Genomic DNA, 7194 nt, shown 5'->3' on the forward strand with positions numbered 1-7194 from the left:
TAGGGAAATGTGGTTGAGTCCATCTACATCCCAGACAGAGGGACACCACCCATCAGATGCATAAAGGTGTGCACAAGTCCTCCCTCCCCCCATCAAACACAACTTTTGAGTATTGCCTCTCCATTTCAAAATGGATGCCAATGATAAAAATTAGGGTGATTTTGGACTAGGTTTGCCAGGTCTTACCAGCCTTCCAGCAGGAGGCTCCCAGGTTTGTGCCTGGATCTTCTGGCATGCGCGCAAAGTGCACACACACCATGATGACATCATCCGGAAGTAACATCATCGTACCGGGCATGTCAGTGCTCTAGTATTTGGTGCAATGTGCCCAGCATGATGATGATGTCACTTCTGGGTGATGTCATTTTGACGTTGACATGGGAGGGGGCTGTTCAGGGATGGGGCTTCCCCTGCTGGCCAGCTGGCCAGTGGGTTGTAGCCCCCAAAATCGGGGGATCCCCTGCCCTGACTGGGGGTCTGGCAGCCCTAGTTTGGACCCTCATACTCAATTCAGTGCTGGGTTCCATTGGTGAGTGGAGCTGGAGCTAGAGACAGACTAGAGAGCAGTGTTCCCTCTAAGATGAGTTAGTGGGAGCTAGTTCAAAGTTTTTTAGCCTCCAGCTCACAGATTTTTGTCTTAGCTCAGGAAGGATGGCTTCAGAGCAAACTAATTTATGCAGTAGCCAAATTGCTCACTCACAACTTTAATGCCAGAAGCTCACAAAGTAGAATTTTTTCTCACAAGACTCCACAGCTTAGAGGGCGCATTGCTAGAGAGTGGGCATGACTGGGTAAGTGGCAGCACTTTGGCTAAACATATTTGATATCATGTCAGTCTCATTCATAATTTGTTATGTGCAACAGCAGGCTACATTCACATAGTTTTGTGTGACGACCTCTGTAGACTCACTTGCCAGACATAAGGTTGAGAGACCAGAATTTTAGAATAATCTTAGCAGGGGAGCCATGAGTTCAAAATATTTGAGGAACACTGCCTTAGAGGCATTCCATTTATTCAAAGTATGCTCTGTCCAGGACAGTAGTGACAAAACAAAACTTTAAGCTGTATATTGTTAAATTGCACCTTAGTTTTCTTTTTCTGCTTTTCTTTTTAGCAAGCCGGTAACCACACAAGCTGTAAAAGGCTTGCTTTCCCTTCCAAAAGTTAATGAGATGCATAGCTAGACCACCCACAGATTGAAGACTTCTTTAGCAACAGTGAAGCTGTTTTAAAAAACAAAATATAAAACCATCATGACATGGACCATGTCAGAAATGCAGTTGCCACTGACCACATTAGAATGCTTCAGCTGGAAAAAGCTATAAAAAAGTAATATTCTGTGGTTAGAGTTCTTTACTTCCTTTGCAGGGTTTGTGGTGTCCTCTGTAGTCCTGGATCTTAATTTTACACTGAAATACAAACCTGATCTTAAGTCCCTTTTCATGGTAGTGCGAAAAGGCCAGATGCATAGCCAAAGCTGCTCGGTTGCTTGTGTTGGGACTAGTAATCATATTTTTGTTACATACCTTTCATGATTTTAGGTTTTTTTAAGTTAGAGCTACTTGGTTCCTTGTGATTACTTCTTATTTTTGGTACAGGAAGAGAAGCCAGACTGCATTCAGTGAGACTCTCAACTTGAGTATACATAAAATTGTAGCTTCGTTCTTATTTCCATGTAAGAAACCATGACCCAGTGCAGTCATAACCCTTAGCCAAAGTTAAAAGATTGGGAGCCAGCTGCAGGATTGCACACGTCCTGGGGCAGGCAAATGCCTTCTGCCTTTTGAACTAGGATGCTTTCATAGCCTGAGCTTTAAACCCTAGATTATTTATTTATTTAAAATATTTATGTCTTTTTTGGATTACAGGACTCAAACAGTTTACCGACTTTAAAATCATAAAACATCTAAACTCTCAGCACAGTCATACAAAAATCAAAACAAGGTATAAAATCACTCCATGTTGTTACAATACAGATACTCAGTTCAATCTTGGCATCACTTGGATCTCTGAGGATCACTTGAATACCTTAGCCCAATTCCCTGCACACCTGAGCAGTGTTCCCTCTAAGATGAGTTAGTTTGAGGTAGCTCGCAGTTTATTAGCCTCCGGCTCACACATTTTTGTCTTAGCTCAGGAAGGATGGCTCCAGAGCAAATTAACTTATGCAGTAGCCAAATCGCTCGCCCACAACTTGAATGCCAGGAGCTCACAAAGTAGAATTTTTGCTCACAACACTCCACAGCTTAGAGGGAGCATTGCTGAGCATAGGTGTTTTTCTTACTGTCTATGAACTATCATTCCACAAAAGAGGGGCAGCCACTGTCAACCAGGCTGCCTTGACAGTCCTTGCTGTTCTGCACACTGGAAATATTAACAGTGGCTGAGTGGAACACAGGAGCTGCTCTATAGGGCCATATGAGGAGAGACAGCACCTCAGGTATGAAGAACTGTAAAGTTAAAGCCAGCACCTTGAATTGTATGCAGAAGCAAATTGCCAACCAATGCAGCATTTTTAAAACTCAAGTGATAAGCATACACTGCTTGGGGTAGTGAAAATGGATGAGAGAACTTGTTCTCCTCCTGTAATACTAGAACTCAGACTACCCAGTGAATTTAATAGGCAATTGATTCAGGACAGAAAAAAGATAATAATCCTTTACTCAATTCGTAATTAAATTGTGGAATTCACTGCCAGCAGAGTTAGTCATGGCCATGAGCATAGATGGCTTTAAAAAGAGGTTAGAAAGATTCATGGAGGATAGGTCCTTCAGTGGCTGCTAGTCACAGTTATTAGCGGCAGCAATCCTCTGAATATCAGTGCTAGGGGGCAACCTCAAGGGAAGGCCACTGTACCCTCTTTGTTGGCCCTCCAGGACAACTGGTTGGCTGCTTTATGCGGCTACTGATCTGATACAGCAGGGCTCTTAAGTTCTTAACCAGTTAGGAATCATTCTGCTACATTCTGATCCAGTTGCAGTTTCCACGTTGTGTTCAGGGGCAGTCCCATGAACTCCATAGTCCAGTCTTGAAGTTCCCTCAGTGTAAATTAGCACAGCTAGGTCCGCTGAGTCCAAGAAAAGACATAGCTTCTAAGCGAAATGCAGTTGAGAGAAAGCACTGTTTGCTGCCCAGTTTGCCTAATTCTTGAAGACTGGAGGGGATTCACAAGCTTTTAACCAAGTATGTTAATGAAAGGCTCTCTCAAGTGCCATTTCCTCCTATTCACATAAGCCTCTCATAATCAGCATTCTCTCCATCTTCTGAGAATTGAATTGAATATTCTTCCTCTCACTGCATGATATACTGTCTCAAAAGTGGGTGTGAGCAGGGCTGCCAAGCCGCGGTGGGGGATCCGTGCGTCTTCACAGGATCCCTGCCGCGGGGGACAGCGATACGCGTTGCACCGCCGTCACCAGGATGTGACGCTACGTGTCGCTCTGGCAACGGGACTCCAAACAGCCCCATTGCCAGAGCGACGCGTAGCGTCACATCCTGGCGACGGCAGTGCAACACGTATCGCTGTCCCCCGCGGCAGGGATCCTGTGAAGACGCACGGATCCCCCACCGCGGCTTGGCAGCCCTAGGTGTGAGACCAAACAGTGTTAAAATGGGAGGCATTAAGGTTTAATGAACACACCTTAGTTGATGGTAACAGTGATTAATGCTAGTACAGAAATAACAGAGCCCTAAGTCAAGCAAAGTGCTAAGCATGAGAGGGTCGTGGGAAGGGGTAAGAGGTACAGTCTGTGCATGCATTTCTATGGCCTGCTTCTGATGTCTTAACCTCACTTAACAGATACATTAGCACCAGCCTCTTCAAAAAGCCCAACTTCTTTCCAAAGTGGTAGTTTCTTAGTTTGAATATCTGAACTAGATAGTGCCTTAACATAGTTTCTCAATCTGAGATAGCTCGTCAGTTAAAAATATATTTCTGTATTGCTGAGCAGTGGTCTTGGATGCCAACAACATGAGATTGTTTAGAACTGGGTTAAAGTTAATTGGGTGAAAGAGATGTCCAATAATGCCAAGTAAGTATCAGGAACAGTGCTTATGTTTGCTTGGCACCTGTTCCTTTTTAAGGAGCTTATTTTGTTAAACTGGATGGTAGAACATAGCATATAATTGCTTTTCAGGTTCCTGAAAATGGAATGTTTATAAAGTTGTTTTTTAAAAAGGAGCTGATGGCTTCCCAAAAAGTATAGTGTTGCTCACCACAATCTTTTGCTTACTTGGTCCAAGACTTGCAGTGCTCCAGTATATTTGCCAGTTTAGAATTAAAAGATTTTTCTTCCAAAAAATCATGTCATCTGAAACATTATAAGACCTAACTAATCTCAGTCAAAGGCTTTACAGTTCAAGAGTAGTTAACAAAAATAAGACTTTACAGAATATAGTCAACATTTTTTAAAATTAAGGAATTTTCCTAAATCAGTACTTCTTTCAAACTTGAGCTGCAAATTAGTGACATACTGAGAAGCACAACTTGTATTGTGTTCTCTTATGCTTGTGAACATGAAATTGAGCAAACTTCAGAGGACGGCGGAAGACAGGAAGGCCTGGCGTGATCTGGTCCATGGGGTCGCGGAGAGTTGGACTCGACTGTGCGACTGAACAACAACAAATATAGTGATTGTATAACTTGTTTATAAATAGGGGTACCTGACAAAAGATTAAAAACTTTTAAATAAAGGTTGCATGTCAGGCAAAATTCAACTGGTGTAGGAGTTTGTGATCAGTTAATTGAATTTCTGCCTTTCATGCAGCCATTAAGGAGACAGCTCCTCAGTCAGGATACATGGTGGCAGTTCTTTTCATGCATTTTGCTTCTCTAAGCAAAAGAAAGACTGGATCAATTTTTGCTTATACTGTAGTCCAGGTGGTGGTGGATTATATTAGTTTAAAATATGAAAATTTAACATCAAGTAGCCAGAGGGGAGGAAATAAGGTTGCTGTTCATTTCTATCCTGTACTTGTGCCACATTAGGAAAAGCTTTATTGATAAATTTGTGTGTGTAAAACATAGGTAAAGGGACAGGGGGAACAATAAAATGAATAAAAAGAATAAGAAAATGGTAACCTTGGGGTATAGTGGAGGACTGGGGACATGGAGGTACATAAACTATGGCATAATTGTATCCTGTCTGATTATTTTTATATGCCCCAAAACTTCCTTGTACCCAAAGCTCTTTGTGACATCCTTCTCTAGCTAAAATAACAGCTCTAACTGTACTTTTGCTGTTTCAATATCCTTCTCAGACAGATGTTTTCTGGCAACATCTTCCTGCATTAATGAATCCTCTCTCAAATAGTAAGTGGACAGCTGCAGGAACCAAATCAAGATTCTGAACACAGAAGAATAATCACCTGCTTTAAAAGAAATAAAGTACTGTTGAAAAAGAGAAGCATTTCTTTCTATTTGTTTCTAGATGTAAAATTTTAATAGTTTAATGCAGAACTCCTGTAATCATTGATTGAATCATTAGTGGCTAATGTTTGAAATGGCTCTTGCAATCAAGTCTGTGATGTTACTAATAAAGCCTTATATAGTATTTGTAGTCATTTAAATAGCATGAGCTATTGCCCTGTAGTCCAGAAGGGGTCAGTCTTGCTTTTTGTTCTCCTTAAAATGAACTTTGAATATGTTCTGGTAAGATATGTAATAATGCTGGCCATTGTGAAGGGATGTTTTCAGAACTTTAGAAAATTGTTTTGACTGTATTTCTGCACATAGTGTGTATCTGTTGTTAAAATAAATTGAAAACAACCTGGAAGTAAAACTTACATGCACAATATGAATGTTTTAAAGGTATGGTCCTGAAAGAATGTTGCTAAGAAGGTGGCACAAATATTAACGTTTGGCAGTATGCATTCTTAACTTTGCAGTACATATTACTTTAATACTGCAGATTTTGAATAGGGACCCTCACGTTGGTGGTGTCTGAGAAGATTTTGATTCTGCATTGTGTAAAATCAGAATGCACCACCATTTGTGTTGATGTTAGGACTCTGGAGGTAGTCCCTAACATAGCTGTACTTCTGATTTTTCTAATTTCTGGTGCAGTTCAGTATAGATTAATGTCCACTTCTGTGCTTTCTGCAAAGCAGTAATTCAGAGTTTTATTATGTTAAAACTGTAAATATAGCAGAATGTTAATAAATGCCACTTATATGAGTAGGGTTTTCTTTTGCTGTACATAGGTATTTGCACAGGGACCTATTTGTTTCTTAATGTAGATTTGTTTTTTCTACAGAGCAAATCATGACTACCAAATTATTCACATACAATGCTGGAACCAAATGATAAGCTTGTGATTATCCCAGTGGTTGTATCATCAATGGTTTTTGTATCTAAGTGCCCTGACTTGGATGGCCAGATCTTGGAACCTAAGCAGGGTCAGCCCTGACTAGTATTTGGATGGGCGACTTCCAAGGGATACCATGGTCGTGACAGACAATCTTAGGATCTCCTGGCTATACCACATACACTGCCATGTGATATTAGTGTGTCTAAGTGACGCAATCAGAAGAACTACATTTTTTTTCTGTATGGCATTCCTTCTCCTCCCTTAGAAGTTATCCCAGTGCTCCATTGTCCTGATATGCTTGAGGATGTGGCCTGGTGACCAATCTCATGCACTAGCTTAACCTCCTAATAGACTGCTATCTGGAAGCACTTGGGCCTTCCTGGGCTGTTGACAGATTCCTTCCTGACCTTCCCCAGGTATCTGAAGAAGTGAGCAGTGACTCTCAAAAAACTCATACCCTGCCACATATTTTGTTAGTCTTTAAGATGCTACTGGACTCTTGCTCTTTTCTGCTACCCCAGGTACGTATGTGTTGATTAAAACTGGAGCCAAATCAAATGACAGCCACTGTGAATTCAGTACTGGTGGGGATCTGCCATTGGTATTCTTCCACTGAAGGAGGAGGGATACAGTGGATTCATCTGTTACCAACAGTTCATTGTCCCTTATTTTGGGACCCCAAATTATATTATCCTAATTTCTTTGTTGTTGTGCCCTCCCTCCCATTCAATTTATGCACTGATTTCAGATACATTTGCTTGAAAGCAGGCCCTGTTGATGAACATGCTTAGCAGTGGAACCTTCATTATCCAAGTGAAGGCTTTAAATAGGTTGGGTTGAGCTCAGTCCACCACTATGCACAGTGGAGATACCAATGACCTCCTC

The 7194-nt window shown here is 41.4% G+C and overlaps 1 protein-coding gene across 1 annotated transcript in view; it reads left to right on the forward strand.

Annotated features, from left to right (window-relative positions):
* The window catches only part of NDFIP1 (Nedd4 family interacting protein 1), a 54375-nt gene extending 48615 nt beyond the window's left edge, over positions 1-5760 (forward strand). Inside the window, exon 8 of the mRNA XM_015429094.1 lies at positions 5261-5760. The gene's annotated coding sequence lies outside the window, so the exon portion shown is untranslated. The remainder of the gene's footprint in view (positions 1-5260) is intronic.
* Positions 5761-7194: the final 1434 nt, after the last annotated feature.

The sequence above is a fragment of the Gekko japonicus genome, unplaced genomic scaffold (assembly GCF_001447785.1).
Source record: "Gekko japonicus isolate JY-2015 unplaced genomic scaffold, Gekko_japonicus_V1.1 scaffold768, whole genome shotgun sequence".
Lineage (NCBI taxonomy): Eukaryota > Metazoa > Chordata > Lepidosauria > Squamata > Gekkonidae > Gekko > Gekko japonicus.